Source organism: Phyllobates terribilis, unplaced genomic scaffold (assembly GCF_046119375.1).
Source record: "Phyllobates terribilis strain yellow unplaced genomic scaffold, ASM4611937v1 Scaffold_9__5_contigs__length_417890890, whole genome shotgun sequence".
Lineage (NCBI taxonomy): Eukaryota > Metazoa > Chordata > Amphibia > Anura > Dendrobatidae > Phyllobates > Phyllobates terribilis.
This window is the reverse complement of record NW_027362769.1, coordinates 392,314,049-392,337,862: the sequence shown is the minus strand read 5'-3', so window position 1 is coordinate 392,337,862 and position 23,814 is coordinate 392,314,049. Positions and strand designations below refer to the sequence as shown.

Sequence of the window (23,814 nt, the reverse complement as noted above, 5' to 3'; positions counted from 1 at the left end):
ACTACTATAATACTGTTCCTATGTGCAAGAATATAACTTCTATAATACTGCCCCTATGTACAAGAATATAACTACTATAATACTGCTCCTATGTACAAGAATATAACTGCTATAATACTGCCCCCTATGTACAAGAATATAACTACTATAATACTGCCCCCTATGTACAAGAATATAACTACTATAATACTGCCCCTATGTACAAGAATATAACTACTATAATACTGATCCTATGTACAAGAATATAACTACTATAATACTGCCCCTATGTACAGGAATATAACTACTATAATACTGCCCCTATGTACAAGAATATAACTACTATAATACTGCCCCCTATGTACAAGAATATAACTATTATAATACTGCTCCCTATGTACAAGAATATAACTACTAAAATACTGCCCCCTATGTACAAGAATATAACTACTATAATACTGCCCCTATGTACAAGAATATAACTACTATAATGCTGCCCCCTATGTACTAGAATATAACTACTATAATACTGCCCATATGTATAAGAATATAACTACTATAATACTGCTCCTATGTACAAGAATATAACTACTATAATACTGCCCCTATGTACAGGAATACAACTACTATAATAATGCCCCCTATGTACAAGAATATAACTACTATAATACTGCTCCTATGTACAAGAATATAACTAAAATAATACTGCCCCCTATGTAGAAGAATATAACTACTATAATACTGCCCCTATGTACAATAATATAACTACTATAATACTGCCCCCTATGTACAAGAATATAACTACTATAATACTGCCCCTATGTACAAGAATATAACTACTATAATACTGCTCCTATGTACAGGAATATAACTACTATAATACTGCCCATATGTGCTAGAATATAACTACTATAATACTGCCCCCTATGTACAAGAATACACCTACTATAATACTGCTCCTATATACAAGAATATAACTACTATAATACTGCTCCTATGTCCAAGAATATAACTACTATAATACTGCCCCCTATGTACAAGAATATAACTACTATAATACTGTTCCTATATACAAGAATATAACTACTATAATACTGCTCCTATGTACAAGAATATAACTACTATAATACTGCCCCTATGTATAAGAATATAACTAATATAATACTGCCCCCTATGTACAAGAATATAACTACTATAATACTGCCCCCTATGTACAATAATATAACTACTATAATACTGCCCCCTATGTACAAGAATATAACTACTATAATACTGCCCCTATGTACAAGAATATAACTACTATAATACTGCCCCCTATGTACAAGAATATAACTACTATAATACTGCTTCTTTGTACAAAAATATAACTACTATAATACTGCTCCTATGTGCAAGAATATAACTACTATAATACTGCTCCTATGTACAAGAATATAACTACTATAATACTGCTCCCTATGTACAAGAATATAACTACTATAATACTGCTCCCTATGTACAAGAATATAACTACTATAATACTGCCCCCTATGTACAAGAATATAACTACTATAATACTGCTCCCTATGTACAAGAATATAACTACTATAATACTGCCCATATGTGCTAGAATATAACTACTATAATACTGCCCCCTATGTACAAGAATACACCTACTATAATACTGCTCCTATATACAAGAATATAACTACTATAATACTGCTCCTATGTCCAAGAATATAACTACTATAATACTGCCCCCTATGTACAAGAATATAACTACTATAATACTACCCCCTATGTACAAGAATATAACTACTATAATACTGCCCCCTATGTACAAGAATATAACTACTATAATACTGCCCCCTATGTACAATAATATAACTACTATAATACTGCCCCCTATGTACAATAATATAACTACTATAATACTGCCCCCTATGTACAAGAATATAACTACTATAATACTGCCCCTATGTACAAGAATATAACTACTATAATACTGCCCCCTATGTACAAGAATATAACTACTATAATACTGCTTCTATGTACAAAAATATAACTACTATAATACTGCTCCTATGTGCAAGAATATAACTACTATAATACTGCTCCTATGTACAAGAATATAACTACTATAATACTGTTCCCTATGTACAAGAATATAACTACTATAATACTGCTCCCTATGTACAAGAATATAACTACTATAATACTGCCCCCTATGTACAAGAATATAACTACTATAATACTGCTCCCTATGTACAAGAATATAACTACTATAATACTGCCCATATGTGCTAGAATATAACTACTATAATACTGCCCCCTATGTACAAGAATACACCTACTATAATACTGCTCCTATATACAAGAATATAACTACTATAATACTGCTCCTATGTACAAGAATATAACTACTATAATACTGCCCCTATGTATAAGAATATAACTAATATAATACTGCCCCCTATGTACAAGAATATAACTACTATAATACTGCCCCCTATGTACAAAAATATAACTACTATAATACTGCCCCCTATGTACAAGAATATAACTACTATAATACTGCCCCTATGTACAAGAATATAACTACTATAATACTGCCCCCTATGTACAAGAATATAACTACTATAATACTGCTTCTATGTACAAAAATATAACTACTATAATACTGCTCCTATGTGCAAGAATATAACTACTATAATACTGCTCCTATGTACAAGAATATAACTACTATAATACTGCTCCCTATGTACAAGAATATAACTACTATAATACTGCTCCCTATGTACAAGAATATAACTACTATAATACTGCCCCCTATGTACAAGAATATAACTTCTATAATACTGCTCCCTATGTACAAGAATATAACTACTATAATACTGCTCCTATGTACAAGAATATAACTACTATAATACTGCTCCCTATATACAAGAATATAACTACTATAATACTGCCCCCTATGTACAAGAATATAACTACTATAATACTGCTCCCTATGTACAAGAATATAACTACTATAATACTGCGCACTACGTATATGTACAAGAATATAACTACTATAATACTGCCCTCTATGTACAATAATATAACTACTATAATACTGCCCCCTATGTACAAGAAAATAACTACTATAATACTGCTTCTATGTACAAAAATATAACTACTATAATACTGTTCCTATGTGCAAGAATATAACTTCTATAATACTGCTCCTATGTACAAGAATATAACTACTATAATACTGCTCCCTATGTACAAGAATATAACTACTATAATACTGCTCCCTATGTACAAGAATATAACTACTATACTACTGCCCCCTGTGTACAAGAATGTAACTACTATAATACTGCTCCTATGTACAAGAATATAAATACTATAATACTGCTCCTATGTACAAGAATATAACTACTATAATACTACCGCTATGTACAAGAATATAACTACTATAATACTGCCCCTATATACAAGAATATAACTACTATAATACTGCCCCTTATGTACAAGAATATGACTACTATAATACTGCCCCTATATACAAGAATATAACTACTATAATACTGCCCCTATGTACAAGAATATAACTACTATAATACTGCCCCCTATGTACAAGAATATAGCTACTATAATACTGCCCCCTATGTACAAGAATAAAACTACTATAATACTGCCCCTATGTATAAGAATATAACTACTATAATACTGCACCTATGTACAAGAATATAACTACTATAATACTGCTCCTATGTACAAGAATATAGCTGCTATAATACTGCCCCCTATGTACAAGAATATAACTACTATAATACTGCCCCCTATGTACAAGAATATAACTACTATAATACTGCCCCTATGTACAAGAATATAACTACTATAATACTGATCCTATGTACAAGAATATAACTACTATAATACTGCCCCTATGTAGAGGAATATAACTACTATAATACTGCCCCTATGTACAAGAATATAACTACTATAATACTGCCCCCTATGTACAAGAATATAACTATTATAATACTGCTCCCTATGTACAAGAATATAACTACTAAAATACTGCCCCCTATATACAAGAATATAACTACTATAATACTGCCCCTATGTACAAGAATATAACTACTATAATGCTGCCCCCTATGTACAAGAATATAACTACTATAATACTGCCCCTATGTATAAGAATATAACTACTATAATACTGCTCCTATGTACAAGAATATAACTACTATAATACTGCCCCTATGTACAGGAATATAACTACTATAATACTGCCCCCTATGTACAAGAATATAACTACTATAATACTGCTCCTATGTACAAGAATATAACTAAAATAATACTGTCACCTATGTAGAAGAATATAACTACTATAATACTGCCCCTATGTACAAGAATATAACTACTATAATACTGCCCCCTATGTACAAGAATATAACTACTATAATACTGCCCCTATGTACAAGAATATAACTACTATAATACTGCTCCTATGTACAGGAATATAACTACTATAATACTGCCCATATGTGCTAGAATATAACTACTATAATACTGCCCCCTATGTACAAGAATACACCTACTATAATACTGCTCCTATATACAAGAATATAACTACTATAATACTGCTCCTATGTCCAAGAATATAACTACTATAATACTGCCCCCTATGTACAAGAATATAACTACTATAATACTGCTCCTATATACAAGAATATAACTACTATAATACTGCTCCTATGTACAAGAATATAACTACTATAATACTGCCCCTATGTATAAGAATATAACTAATATAATACTGCCCCCTATGTACAAGAATATAACTACTATAATACTGCCCCCTATGTACAAGAATATAACTACTATAATACTGCCCCTATGTACAAGAATATAACTACTATAATACTGCCCCCTATGTACAAGAATATAACTACTATAATACTGCTTCTATGTACAAAAATATAACTACTATAATACTGCTCCTATGTGCAAGAATATAACTACTATAATACTGCTCCTATGTAGAAGAATATAACTACTATAATACTGCTCCCTATGTACAAGAATATAACTACTATAATACTGCTCCCTATGTACAAGAATATAACTACTATAATACTGCCCCTATGTACAAGAATATAACTACTATAATACTGCTCCTATGTACAGGAATATAACTACTATAATACTGCCCATATGTGCTAGAATATAACTACTATAATACTGCCGCCTATGTACAAGAATACACCTACTATAATACTGCTCCTATATACAAGAATATAACTACTATAATACTGCTCCTATGTCCAAGAATATAACTACTATAATACTGCCCCCTATGTACAAGAATATAACTACTATAATACTGCTCCTATATACAAGAATATAACTACTATAATACTGCTCCTATGTACAAGAATATAACTACTATAATACTGCCCCTATGTATAAGAATATAACTAATATAATACTGCCCCCTATGTACAAGAATATAACTACTATAATACTGCCCCCTATGTACAAGAATATAACTACTATAATACTGCCCCTATGTACAAGAATATAACTACTATAATACTGCCCCCTATGTACAAGAATTTAACTACTATAATACTGCTTCTATGTGCAAAAATATAACTACTATAATACTGCTCCTATGTGCAAGAATATAACTACTATAATACTGCTCCTATGTACAAGAATATAACTACTATAATACTGCTCACTATGTACAAGAATATAACTACTATAATACTGCTCCCTATGTACAAGAATATAACTACTATAATACTGCCCCCTAGGTACAAGAATATAACTACTATAATACTGCTCCCTATGTACAAGAATATAACTACTATAATACTGCCCATATGTGCTAGAATATAACTACTATAATACTGCCCCCTATGTACAAGAATACACCTACTATAATACTGCTCCTATATAAAAGAATATAACTACTATAATACTGCTCCTATGTCCAAGAATATAACTACTATAATACTGCCCCCTATGTACAAGAATATAACTACTATAATACTGCTCCTATATACAAGAATATAACTACTATAATACTGCTCCTATGTAAAAGAATATAACTACTATAATACTGCCCCTATGTATAAGAATATAACTAATATAATACTGCCCCCTATGTACAAGAATATAACTACTATAATACTGCCCCCTATGTACAAGAATATAACTACTATAATACTGACCCCTATGTACAAGAATATAACTACTATAATACTGCCCCTATGTACAAGAATATAACTACTATAATACTGCCCCCTATGTACAAGAATATAACTACTATAATACTGCTTCTATGTACAAAAATATAACTACTATAATACTGCTCCTATGTGCAAGAATATAACTACTATAATACTGCTCCTATGTAGAAGAATATAACTACTATAATACTGCTCCCTATGTACAAGAATATAACTACTATAATACTGCCCATATGTGCTAGAATATAACTACTATAATACTGCCCCCTATGTACAAGAATACACCTACTATAATACTGCTCCTATATACAAGAATATAACTACTATAATACTGCTCCTATGTCCAAGAATATAACTACTATAATACTGCCCCCTATGTACAAGAATATAACTACTATAATACTGCTCCTATATACAAGAATATAACTACTATAATACTGCTCCTATGTACAAGAATATAACTACTATAATACTGCCCCTATGTATAAGAATATAACTAATATAATACTGCCCCCTATGTACAAGAATATAACTACTATAATACTGCCCCCTATGTACAAGAATATAACTACTATAATACTGTCCCCTATGTACAAGAATATAACTACTATAATACTGCCCCTATGTACAAGAATATAACTACTATAATACTGCCCCCTATGTACAAGAATATAACTACTATAATACTGCTTCTATGTGCAAAAATATAACTACTATAATACTGCTCCTATGTGCAAGAATATAACTACTATAATACTGCTCCTATGTACAAGAATATGACTACTATAATACTGCTCCCTATGTACAAGAATATAACTACTATAATACTGCTCCCTATGTACAAGAATATAACTACTATAATACTGCCCCCTATGTACAAGAATATAACTACTATAATACTGCTCCCTATGTACAAGAATATAACTACTATAATACTGCCCATATGTGCTAGAATATAACTACTATAATACTGCCCCCTATGTACAATACACCTACTATAATACTGCTCCTATATACAAGAATATAACTACTATAATACTGCTCCTATGTCCAAGAATATAACTACTATAATAATGCCCCCTATGTACAAGAATATAACTACTATAATACTGCTCCTATATACAAGAATATAACTACAATAATACTGCTCCTATGTACAAGAATATAACTACTATAATACTGCCCCTATGTATAAGAATATAACTAATATAATACTGCCCCCTATGTACAAGAATATAACTACTATAATACTGCCCCTATGTACAGGAATATAACTACTATAATACTGCCCCTATGTACAAGAATATAACTACTATAATACTGCCCCCTATGTACAAGAATATAACTATTATAATACTGCTCCCTATGTACAAGAATATAACTACTAAAATACTGCCCCCTATATACAAGAATATAACTACTATAATACTGCCCCTATGTACAAGAATATAACTACTATAATGCTGCCCCCTATGTACAAGAATATAACTACTATAATACTGCCCCTATGTATAAGAATATAACTACTATAATACTGCTCCTATGTACAAGAATATAACTACTATAATACTGCCCCTATGTACAGGAATATAACTACTATAATACTGCCCCCTATGTACAAGAATATAACTACTATAATACTGCTCCTATGTACAAGAATATAACTAAAATAATACTGCCCCCTATGTAGAAGAATATAACTACTATAATACTGCCCCTATGTACAAGAATATAACTACTATAATACTGCCCCCTATGTACAAGAATATAACTACTATAATACTGCCCCTATGTACAAGAATATAACTACTATAATACTGCTCCTATGTACAGGAATATAACTACTATAATACTGCCCATATGTGCTAGAATATAACTACTATAATACTGCCCCCTATGTACAAGAATACACCTACTATAATACTGCTCCTATATACAAGAATATAACTACTATAATACTGCTCCTATGTCCAAGAATATAACTACTATAATACTGCCCCCTATGTACAAGAATATAACTACTATAATACTGCTCCTATATACAAGAATATAACTACTATAATACTGCTCCTATGTACAAGAATATAACTACTATAATACTGCCCCTATGTACAAGAATATAACTACTATAATACTGCCCCCTATGTACAAGAATATAACGACTATAATACTGCTTCTATGTATAAAAATATAACTACTATAATACTGCTCCTATGTGCAAGAATATAACTACTATAATACTGCTCCTATGTAGAAGAATATAACTACTATAATACTGCTCCCTATGTACAAGAATATAACTACTATAATACTGCTCCCTATGTACAAGAATATAACTACTATAATACTGCCCCTATGTACAAGAATATAACTACTATAATACTGCTCCTATGTACAGGAATATAACTACTATAATACTGCCCATATGTGCTAGAATATAACTACTATAATACTGCCGCCTATGTACAAGAATACACCTACTATAATACTGCTCCTATATACAAGAATATAACTACTATAATACTGCTCCTATGTCCAAGAATATAACTACTATAATACTGCCCCCTATGTACAAGAATATAACTACTATAATACTGCTCCTATGTACAAGAATATAACTACTATAATACTGCCCCTATGTATAAGAATATAACTAATATAATACTGCCCCCTATGTACAAGAATATAACTACTATAATACTGCCCCCTATGTACAAGAATATAACTACTATAATACTGCCCCCTATGTACAAGAATATAACTACTATAATACTGCCCCTATGTACAAGAATATAACTACTATAATACTGCCCCCTATGTACAAGAATATAACTACTATAATACTGCTTCTATGTGCAAAAATATAACTACTATAATACTGCTCCTATGTGCAAGAATATAACTACTATAATACTGCTCCTATGTACAAGAATATGACTACTATAATACTGCTCCCTATGTACAAGAATATAACTACTATAATACTGCTCCCTATGTACAAGAATATAACTACTATAATACTGCCCCCTATGTACAAGAATATAACTACTATAATACTGCTCCCTATGTACAAGAATATAACTACTATAATACTGCCCATATGTGCTAGAATATAACTACTATAATACTGCCCCCTATGTACAACAATACACCTACTATAATACTGCTCCTATATACAAGAATATAACTACTATAATACTGCTCCTATGTCCAAGAATATAACTACTATAATAATGCCCCCTATGTACAAGAATATAACTACTATAATACTGCTCCTATATACAAGAATATAACTACTATAATACTGCTCCTATGTACAAGAATATAACTACTATAATACTGCCCCTATGTATAAGAATATAACTAATATAATACTGCCCCCTATGTACAAGAATATAACTACTATAATACTGCCCCCTATGTACAAGAATATAACTACTATAATACTGCCCCCTATGTACAAGAATATAACTACTATAATACTGCCCCCTATGTACAAGAATATAACTACTATAATACTGCCCCCTATGTACAAGAATATAACTACTATAATACTGCTTCTATGTACAAAAATATAACTACTATAATACTGCCCCCTATGTACAAGAATATAACTACTATAATACTGCCCCCTATGTACAAGAATATAACTACTATAATACTGCTTCTATGTACAAAAATATAACTACTATAATACTGCCCCCTATGTACAAGAATATAACTACTATAATACTGCTCCTATGTGCAAGAATATAACTACTATAATACTGCTCCTATGTACAAGAATATAACTACTATAATACTGCTCCCTATGTACAAGAATATAACTACTATAATACTATGCACTACGTATATGTACAAGAATATAACTACTATAATACTGCCCTCTATGTACAATAATATAACTACTATAATACTGCCCCCTATGTAAAAGAATATAACTACTATAATACTGCCCCTATGTACAGCAATATAACTACTATAATACTGCCCTCTATGTACAAGAATATAACTACTATAATACTGCCCTCTATGTACAAGAATATAACTACTATAATACTGCCCTCTATGTACAAGAATATAACTACTATAATACTGCCCCCTATGTACAAGAATATAACTACTATAATACTGCCCCTATGTACAAGAATATACATACTATAATACTGCCCCCTATGTACAAGAATATAACTACTATAATACTGCCCCCTATGTACAAAAATATAACTACTATAATACTGCTTCTATGTACAAAAATATATCTACTATAATACTGTTCCTATGTGCAAGAATATAACTTCTATAATACTGCTCCTATGTACAAGAATATAACTACTATAAACTGCTCCTATGTACAAGAATATAACTACTATAATACTGCCCCTATGTACAAGAATATAACTACTATAATACTGCCCCTATGTACAAGAATATAACTACTATAATGCTGCCCCCTATGTACAAGAGTATAACTACTATAATACTGCTCCCTATGTACAAGAATATATTTACTATAATACTGCCCCCTATGTACAAGAATATAACTACTATAATACTGCTCCTATGCACAAGAATATAACTAATATAAAACTGCCCCCTATGTACAAGAATATATCTACTATAATACTGCTCCTATGTACAAGAATATAACTACTATAATACTGCCGCTATGTACAAGAATATAACTACTGTAATACTGCCCCCTATGTACAAGAATATATCTACTATAATACTGCTCCTATGTACAAGAATATAACTACTATAATACTGCCGCTATGTACAAGAATATAACTACTATAATACTGCCCCCTGTGTACAAGAATGTAACTACTATAATACTGCTCCTATGTACAAGAATATAACTACTATAATACTGCTCCTATGTACAAGAATATAACTACTATAATACTGCCGCTATGTACAAGAATATAACTTCTATAATACTGCCCCTATATACAAGAATATGACTACTATAATACTGCCCCTTATGTACAAGAATATGACTACTATAATACTGCCCCTATATACAAGAATATAACTACTATAATACTGCCCCTATGTACAAGAATATAACTACTATAATACTGCCCCCTATGTACAAGAATATAGCTACTATAATACTGCCCCTTATGTACAAGAATAAAACTACTATAATACTGCCCCTATGTACAAGAATATAACTACTATAATACTGCCCCTATGTACAAGAATATAACTACTATAATACTGCTCCTATGTACAAGAATATAACTGCTATAATACTGCCCCCTATGTACAAGAATATAACTACTATAATACTGCCCCCTATGTACAAGAATATAACTACTATAATACTGCCCCTATGTACAAGAATATAACTACTATAATACTGATCCTATGTACAAGAATATAACTACTATAATACTGCCCCTATGTACAGGAATATAACTACTATAATACTGCCCCTATGTACAAGAATATAACTATTATAATTCTGCCCCCTATGTACAAGAATATAACTATTATAATACTGCTCCCTATGTACAAGAATATAACTACTAAAATACTGCCCCCTATGTACAAGAATATAACTACTATAATACTGCCCCTATGTACAAGAATATAACTACTATAATGCTGCCCCCTATGTACAAGAATATAACTACTATAATACTGCCCCTATGTACAAGAATATAACTACTATAATACTGCTCCTATGTACAAGAATATAACTACTATAATACTGCCCCTATGTACAGGAATATAACTACTATAATACTGCCCCCTATGTAGAAGAATATAACTACTATAATACTGCCCCCTATGTACAAGAATATAACTACTATAATACTGCCCCCTATGTACAAGAATATAACTACTATAATACTGCCCCTATGTAGAAGAATATAACTACTATAATACTGCCCCTATGTACAAGAATATAACTACTATAATACTGCCCCCTTTGTACAAGAATATAACTACTATAATACTGCCCCTTTGTACAAGAATATAACAACTATAATAGTGCTCCAATATACAAGAATATAACTACTATAATACTGCCCCCTATGTACAAGAATATAACAACTATAATACTGTTCCTATGCACAAGAATATAACTACTATAATACTGCTCCTATGTACAAGAATATAACTACTATAATACTGCTCCCTATGTACAAGAATATATCTACTATAATACTGCTCCCTATGTACAAGAATATATCTACTATAATACTGCCCCCTATGTACAAGAATATAACTACTATAATACTGCCCCCTATGTACAAGAATATAACTACTATAATACTGCCCCTATGTAGAAGAATATAGCTACTATAATACTGCCCCTATGTACAAGAATATAACTACTATAATACTGCCCCCTATGTAGAAGAATATAACTACTATAATACTGCCCCCTATGTACAAGAATATAACTACTATAATACTGCCCCCTATGTACAAGAATATAACTACTATAATACTGCCCCTATGTACAAGAATATAACTATTATAATTCTGCCCCCTATGTACAAGAATATAACTATTATAATACTGCTCCCTATGTACAAGAATATAACTACTAAAATACTGCCCCCTATGTACAAGAATATAACTACTATAATACTGCCCCTATGTACAAGAATATAACTACTATAATGCTGCCCCCTATGTACAAGAATATAACTACTATAATACTGCCCCTATGTACAAGAATATAACTACTATAATACTGCTCCTATGTACAAGAATATAACTACTATAATACTGCCCCTATGTACAGGAATATAACTACTATAATACTGCCCCCTATGTAGAAGAATATAACTACTATAATACTGCCCCCTATGTACAAGAATATAACTACTATAATACTGCCCCCTATGTACAAGAATATAACTACTATAATACTGCCCCTATGTAGAAGAATATAACTACTATAATACTGCCCCTATGTACAAGAATATAACTACTATAATACTGCCCCCTTTGTACAAGAATATAACTACTATAATACTGCCCCTTTGTACAAGAATATAACAACTATAATAGTGCTCCAATATACAAGAATATAACTACTATAATACTGCCCCCTATGTACAAGAATATAACAACTATAATACTGTTCCTATGTACAAGAATATAACTACTATAATACTGCTCCTATGTACAAGAATATAACTACTATAATACTGCTCCCTATGTACAAGAATATATCTACTATAATACTGCTCCCTATGTACAAGAATATATCTACTATAATACTGCCCCCTATGTACAAGAATATAACTACTATAATACTGCTCCTATGCACAAGAATATAACTACTATAATATTGCCCCCTATGTACAAGAATATATCTACTATAATACTGCTCCTATGTACAAGAATATAACTACTATAATACTGCTCCTATGTACAAGAATATAACTACTATAATACTGCCCCCTATGTACAAGAATATAACTACTATAATACTGCTCCTATGTACAAGAATATAACTACTATAATACTGCTCCTATGTACAAGAATATAACTACTATAATACTGCCCCCTATGTACAAGAATATATCTACTATAATACTGCTCGTATGTACAAGAATATAACTACTATAATACTGCCCCCTGTGTACAAGAATATAACTACTATAATACTGCCCCCTATGTACAAGAATATAAATACTATAATACTGCCCCCTATGTACAAGAATATAACCACTATAATACTGCCCCCTGTGTAGAAGAATATAACTACTATAATACTGCCCCTATGTACAAGAATATAACTACTATAATACTGCCCCCTATGTACAAGAATATAACTACTATAATACTGCCCCTATATACAAGAATATAACTACTATAATACTGCCCCTATGTACAAGAATATAACTGCTATAATACTGCCCCCTATGTATAAGAATATAGCTACTATAATACTGCCCCCTATGTACAAGAATAAAACTACTATAATACTGCCCCTATGTACAAGAATATAACTACTATAATACTGCCCCTATGTACAAGAATATAACTACTATAATACTGCCCCTATGTACAAGAATATAACTACTATAATACTGCCCCTATGTACAAGAATATAACTACTATAATACTGCCCCTATGTACAAGAATATAACTACTATAATACTGCTCCTATGTACAAGAATATAACTACTATAATACTGCCCCCTATGTACAAGAATATAACTACTATAATACTGCCCCCTATGTACAAGAATATAACTACTATAATACTGCCCCTATGTACAAGAATATAACTACTATAATACTGCCCCTATGTACAGGAATATAACTACTATAATACTGCCCCTATGTACAAGAATATAACTACTATAATACTGCCCCCTATGTACAAGAATATAACTATTATAATACTGCTCCCTATGTACAAGAATATAACTACTATAATACTGCTCCCTATGTACAAGAATATAACTACTATAATACTGCCCCCTATGTACAAGAATATAACTACTATAATACTGCTCCCTATGTACAAGAATATAACTACTATAATACTGCCCATATGTGCTAGAATATAACTACTATAATACTGCCCCCTATGTACAACAATACACCTACTATAATACTGCTCCTATATACAAGAATATAACTACTATAATACTGCTCCTATGTCCAAGAATATAACTACTATAATAATGCCCCCTATGTACAAGAATAAAACTACTATAATACTGCTCCTATATACAAGAATATAACTACTATAATACTGCTCCTATGTACAAGAATATAACTACTATAATACTGCCCCTATGTATAAGAATATAACTAATATAATACTGCCCCCTATGTACAAGAATATAACTACTATAATACTGCCCCCTATGTACAAGAATATAACTACTATAATACTGCCCCCTATGTACAAGAATATAACTACTATAATACTGCCCCCTATGTACAAGAATATAACTACTATAATACTGCCCCCTATGTACAAGAATATAACTACTATAATACTGCTTCTATGTACAAAAATATAACTACTATAATACTGCCCCCTATGTACAAGAATATAACTACTATAATACTGCCCCCTATGTACAAGAATATAACTACTATAATACTGCTTCTATGTACAAAAATATAACTACTATAATACTGCCCCCTATGTACAAGAATATAACTACTATAATACTGCTCCTATGTGCAAGAATATAACTACTATAATACTGCTCCTATGTACAAGAATATAACTACTATAATACTGCTCCCTATGTACAAGAATATAACTACTATAATACTGCTCCCTATGTACAAGAATATAACTACTATAATACTGCCCCCTATGTACAAGAATATAACTACTATAATACTGCTCCCTATGTACAAGAATATAACTACTATAATACTGCTCCTATGTACAAGAATATAACTACTATAATACTGCTCCCTATATACAAGAATATAACTACTATAATACTGCCCCCTATGTACAAGAATATAACTACTATAATACTGCTCCCTATGTACAAGAATATAACTACTATAATACTATGCACTACGTATATGTACAAGAATATAACTACTATAATACTGCCCTCTATGTACAATAATATAACTACTATAATACTGCCCCCTATGTAAAAGAATATAACTACTATAATACTGCCCCTATGTACAGCAATATAACTACTATAATACTGCCCTCTATGTACAAGAATATAACTACTATAATACTGCCCTCTATGTACAAGAATATAACTACTATAATACTGCCCTCTATGTACAAGAATATAACTACTATAATACTGCCCCCTATGTACAAGAATATAACTACTATAATACTGCCCCTATGTACAAGAATATACATACTATAATACTGCCCCCTATGTACAAGAATATAACTACTATAATACTGCCCCCTATGTACAAAAATATAACTACTATAATACTGCTTCTATGTACAAAAATATATCTACTATAATACTGTTCCTATGTGCAAGAATATAACTTCTATAATACTGCTCCTATGTACAAGAATATAACTACTATAAACTGCTCCTATGTACAAGAATATAACTACTATAATACTGCCCCTATGTACAAGAATATAACTACTATAATACTGCCCCTATGTACAAGAATATAACTACTATAATGCTGCCCCCTATGTACAAGAATATAACTACTATAATACTGCTCCCTATGTACAAGAATATATTTACTATAATACTGCCCCCTATGTACAAGAATATAACTACTATAATACTGCTCCTATGCACAAGAATATAACTAATATAAAACTGCCCCCTATGTACAAGAATATATCTACTATAATACTGCTCCTATGTACAAGAATATAACTACTATAATACTGCCGCTATGTACAAGAATATAACTACTGTAATACTGCCCCCTATGTACAAGAATATATCTACTATAATACTGCTCCTATGTACAAGAATATAACTACTATAATACTGCCGCTATGTACAAGAATATAACTACTATAATACTGCCCCCTGTGTACAAGAATGTAACTACTATAATACTGCTCCTATGTACAAGAATATAACTACTATAATACTGCTCCTATGTACAAGAATATAACTACTATAATACTGCCGCTATGTACAAGAATATAACTACTATAATACTGCCCCTATATACAAGAATATGACTACTATAATACTGCCCCTTATGTACAAGAATATGACTACTATAATACTGCCCCTATATACAAGAATATAACTACTATAATACTGCCCCTATGTACAAGAATATAACTACTATAATACTGCCCCCTATGTACAAGAATATAGCTACTATAATACTGCCCCTTATGTACAAGAATAAAACTACTATAATACTGCCCCTATGTACAAGAATATAACTACTATAATACTGCCCCTATGTACAAGAATATAACTACTATAATACTGCTCCTATGTACAAGAATATAACTGCTATAATACTGCCCCCTATGTACAAGAATATAACTACTATAATACTGCCCCCTATGTACAAGAATATAACTACTATAATACTGCCCCTATGTACAAGAATATAACTACTATAATACTGATCCTATGTACAAGAATATAACTACTATAATACTGCCCCTATGTACAGGAATATAACTACTATAATACTGCCCCTATGTACAAGAATATAACTATTATAATTCTGCCCCCTATGTACAAGAATATAACTATTATAATACTGCTCCCTATGTACAAGAATATAACTACTAAAATACTGCCCCCTATGTACAAGAATATAACTACTATAATACTGCCCCTATGTACAAGAATATAACTACTATAATGCTGCCCCCTATGTACAAGAATATAACTACTATAATACTGCCCCTATGTACAAGAATATAACTACTATAATACTGCTCCTATGTACAAGAATATAACTACTATAATACTGCCCCTATGTACAGGAATATAACTACTATAATACTGCCCCCTATGTAGAAGAATATAACTACTATAATACTGCCCCCTATGTACAAGAATATAACTACTATAATACTGCCCCCTATGTACAAGAATATAACTACTATAATACTGCCCCTATGTAGAAGAATATAACTACTATAATACTGCCCCTATGTACAAGAATATAACTACTATAATACTGCCCCTATGTAGAAGAATATAACTACTATAATACTGCCCCTATGTACAAGAATATAACTACTATAATACTGCTCCTATGTACAAGAATATAACTGCTATAATACTGCCCCCTATGTACAAGAATATAACTACTATAATACTGCCCCCTATGTACAAGAATATAACTACTATAATACTGCCCCTATGTACAAGAATATAACTACTATAATACTGATCCTATGTACAAGAATATAACTACTATAATACTGCCCCTATGTACAGGAATATAACTACTATAATACTGCCCCTATGTACAAGAATATAACTATTATAATTCTGCCCCCTATGTACAAGAATATAACTATTATAATACTGCTCCCTATGTACAAGAATATAACTACTAAAATACTGCCCCCTATGTACAAGAATATAACTACTATAATACTGCCCCTATGTACAAGAATATAACTACTATAATGCTGCCCCCTATGTACAAGAATATAACTACTATAATACTGCCCCTATGTACAAGAATATAACTACTATAATACTGCTCCTATGTACAAGAATATAACTACTATAATACTGCCCCTATGTACAGGAATATAACTACTATAATACTGCCCCCTATGTAGAAGAATATAACTACTATAATACTGCCCCCTATGTACAAGAATATAACTACTATAATACTGCCCCCTATGTACAAGAATATAACTACTATAATACTGCCCCTATGTAGAAGAATATAACTACTATAATACTGCCCCTATGTACAAGAATATAACTACTATAATACTGCCCCCTTTGTACAAGAATATAACTACTATAATACTGCCCCTTTGTACAAGAATATAACAACTATAATAGTGCTCCAATATACAAGAATATAACTACTATAATACTGCCCCCTATGTACAAGAATATAACAACTATAATACTGTTCCTATGCACAAGAATATAACTACTATAATACTGCTCCTATGTACAAGAATATAACTACTATAATACTGCTCCCTATGTACAAGAATATATCTACTATAATACTGCTCCCTATGTACAAGAATATATCTACTATAATACTGCCCCCTATGTACAAGAATATAACTACTATAATACTGCCCCCTATGTACAAGAATATAACTACTATAATACTGCCCCTATGTAGAAGAATATAACTACTATAATACTGCCCCTATGTACAAGAATATAACTACTATAATACTGCCCCCTATGTAGAAGAATATAACTACTATAATACTGCCCCCTATGTACAAGAATATAACTACTATAATACTGCCCCCTATGTACAAGAATATAACTACTATAATACTGCCCCTATGTACAAGAATATAACTATTATAATTCTGCCCCCTATGTACAAGAATATAACTATTATAATACTGCTCCCTATGTACAAGAATATAACTACTAAAATACTGCCCCCTATGTACAAGAATATAACTACTATAATACTGCCCCTATGTACAAGAATATAACTACTATAATGCTGCCCCCTATGTACAAGAATATAACTACTATAATACTGCCCCTATGTACAAGAATATAACTACTATAATACTGCTCCTATGTACAAGAATATAACTACTATAATACTGCCCCTATGTACAGGAATATAACTACTATAATACTGCCCCCTATGTAGAAGAATATAACTACTATAATACTGCCCCCTATGTACAAGAATATAACTACTATAATACTGCCCCCTATGTACAAGAATATAACGACTATAATACTGCCCCTATGTAGAAGAATATAACTACTATAATACTGCCCCTATGTACAAGAATATAACTACTATAATACTGCCCCTTTGTACAAGAATATAACAACTATAATAGTGCTCCAATATACAAGAATATAACTACTATAATACTGCCCCCTATGTACAAGAATATAACAACTATAATACTGTTCCTATGTACAAGAATATAACTACTATAATACTGCTCCTATGTACAAGAATATAACTACTATAATACTGCTCCCTATGTACAAGAATATATCTACTATAATACTGCTCCCTATGTACAAGAATATATCTACTATAATACTGCCCCCTATGTACAAGAATATAACTACTATAATACTGCTCCTATGCACAAGAATATAACTACTATAATATTGCCCCCTATGTACAAGAATATATCTACTATAATACTGCTCCTATGTACAAGAATATAACTACTATAATACTGCCCCCTATGTACAAGAATATAACTACTATAATACTGCTCCTATGTACAAGAATATAACTACTATAATACTGCCCCCTATGTACAAGAATATAACTACTATAATACTGCTCCTATGTACAAGAATATAACTACTATAATACTGCTCCTATGTACAAGAATATAACTACTATAATACTGCCCCCTATGTACAAGAATATATCTACTATAATACTGCTCGTATGTACAAGAATATAACTACTATAATACTGCCCCCTGTGTACAAGAATATAACTACTATAATACTGCCCCCTATGTACAAGAATATAAATACTATAATACTGCCCCCTATGTACAAGAATATAACCACTATAATACTGCCCCCTGTGTAGAAGAATATAACTACTATAATACTGCCCCTATGTACAAGAATATAACTACTATAATACTGCCCCCTATGTACAAGAATATAACTACTATAATACTGCCCCTATATACAAGAATATAACTACTATAATACTGCCCCTATGTACAAGAATATAACTGCTATAATACTGCCCCCTATGTATAAGAATATAGCTACTATAATACTGCCCCCTATGTACAAGAATAAAACTACTATAATACTGCCCCTATGTACAAGAATATAACTACTATAATACTGCCCCTATGTACAAGAATATAACTACTATAATACTGCCCCTATGTACAAGAATATAACTACTATAATACTGCCCCTATGTACAAGAATATAACTACTATAATACTGCCCCTATGTACAAGAATATAACTACTATAATACTGCTCCTATGTACAAGAATATAACTACTATAATACTGCCCCCTATGTACAAGAATATAACTACTATAATACTGCCCCCTATGTACAAGAATATAACTACTATAATACTGCCCCTATGTACAAGAATATAACTACTATAATACTGCCCCTATGTACAGGAATATAACTACTATAATACTGCCCCTATGTACAAGAATATAACTACTATAATACTGCCCCCTATGTACAAGAATATAACTATTATAATACTGCTCCCTATGTACAAGAATATAACTACTATAATACTGCTCCCTATGTACAAGAATATAACTACTATAATACTGCTCCTATGTACAAGAATATAACTACCATAATACTGCCCCCTATGTGCAAGAATATAGCTACTATAATACTGCTCCTATGTACAAGAATATAACTACTATAATACTGCCCCCTATGTACAAGAATATAACTACTATAATACTGCCCCTATGTACAAGAATATAACTACTATAATACTGCCCCTATGTACAAGAATATAACTACTATAATACTGCCCGCTATGTACAAGAATATAACTACTATAATACTGCCCCTATGTACAAGAATATAACTACTATAATACTGCCCCCTATGTACAAGAATATAACTACTATAATACTGCCCCCTATGTACAAGAATATAACTACTATAATACTGCCCCCTATGTACAAGAATATAACTACTATAATACTGCCCCCTATGTACAAGAATATAACTACTATAATACTGCCCCTATGTACAAGAATATAACTACTATAATACTGCCCCTATGTACAAGAATATAACTACTATAATACTGCCCCTATGTACAGGAATATAACTACTATAATACTGCCCCTATGTACAAGAATATAACTACTATAATACTGCCCCCTATGTACAAGAATATAACTATTATAATACTGCTCCCTATGTACAAGAATATAACTACTATAATACTGCTCCCTATGTACAAGAATATAACTACTATAATACTGCTCCTATGTACAAGAATATAACTACCATAATACTGCCCCCTATGTGCAAGAATATAGCTACTATAATACTGCTCCTATGTACAAGAATATAACTACTATAATACTGCCCCCTATGTACAAGAATATAACTACTATAATACTGCCCCTATGTACAAGAATATAACTACTATAATACTGCCCCTATGTACAAGAATATAACTACTATAATACTGCCCGCTATGTACAAGAATATAACTACTATAATACTGCCCCTATGTACAAGAATATAACTACTATAATACTGCCCCCTATGTACAAGAATATAACTACTATAATACTGCCCCCTATGTACAAGAATATAACTACTATAATACTGCCCCCTATGTTCAAGAATATAACTACTATAATACTGCCCCCTATGTACAAGAATATAACTACTATAATACTGCCCCCTATGTACAAGAATATAACTACTATAATACTGCCCCCTATGTACAAGAATATAACTACTATAATACTGCCCCCTATGTACAAGAATATAACTACTATAATACTGCCCCCTATGTACAAGAATATAACTACTATAATACTGCTCCTATGTACAAGAATATAACTACTATAATACTGCCCCCTATGTACAAGAATATAACTACTATAATACTGCCCCCTATGTACAAGAATATAACTACTATAATACTGCCCCTATGTACAAGAATATAACTACTATAATACTGCCCCTATGTACAAGAATATAACTACTATAATACTGCTCCTATGTACAAGAATATAACTACTATAATACTGCCCCCTATGTACAAGAATATAACTACTATAATACTGCCCCCTATGTACAACAATATAACTACTATAATACTGCCCCCTATGTACAAGAATATAACTACTATAATACTGCTCCTATGTACAAGAATATAACTACTATAATACTGCCCCCTATGTACAAGAATATAACTACTATAATACTGCTCCTATGTACAAGAATATAACTACTATAATACTGCCCCCTATGTACAAGAATATAACTACTATAATACTGCTCCTATGTACAAGAATATAACTACTATAATACTGCCCCCTATGTACAAGAATATAACTACTATAATACTGCCCCCTATGTACAAGAATATAACTACTATAATACTGCCCCTATGTACAAGAATATAACTACTATAATACTGCCCCTATGTACAAGAATATAACTACTATAATACTGCTCCTATGTACAAGAATATAACTACTATAATACTGCCCCCTATGTACAAGAATATAACTACTATAATACTGCTCCTATGTACAAGAATATAACTACTATAATACTGCCCCCTATGTACAAGAATATAACTACTATAATACTGCCCCTATGTACAAGAATATAACTACTATAATACTGCCCCTATGTACAAGAATATAACTACTATAATACTGCTCCTATGTACAAGAATATAACTACTATAATACTGCCCCCTATGTACAAGAATATAACTACTATAATACTGCTCCTATGTACAAGAATATAACTACTATAATACTGCCCCCTATGTACAAGAATATAACTACTATAATACTGCTCCTATGTACAAGAATATAACTACTATAATACTGCCCCCTATGTACAAGAATATAACTACTATAATACTGCCCCCTATGTACAAGAATATAACTACTATAATACTGCCCCCTATGTACAAGAATATAACTACTATAATACTGCCCCCTATGTACAAGAATATAACTACTATAATAATGCTCCTATGTACAAGAATATAACTACTATAATACTGCCCCCTATGTACAAGAATATAACTACTATAATACTGCCCCTATGTACAAGAATATAACTACTATAATACTGCCCCTATGTACAAGAATATAACTACTATAATACTGCTCCTATGTACAAGAATATAACTACTATAATACTGCCCCCTATGTACAAGAATATAACTACTATAATACTGCCCCCTATGTACAACAATATAACTACTATAATACTGCCCCCTATGTA

At 31.2% G+C, this 23,814-nt stretch overlaps 1 protein-coding gene across 1 annotated transcript in view; it reads right to left on the bottom strand.

Moving 5' to 3' along the window:
* The window catches only part of LOC141162530 (large neutral amino acids transporter small subunit 4-like), a 134,748-nt gene that overhangs the window by 109,391 nt on the left and 1,543 nt on the right, over window positions 1-23,814 (bottom strand). The gene's annotated exons all lie outside the window — the stretch shown is intronic.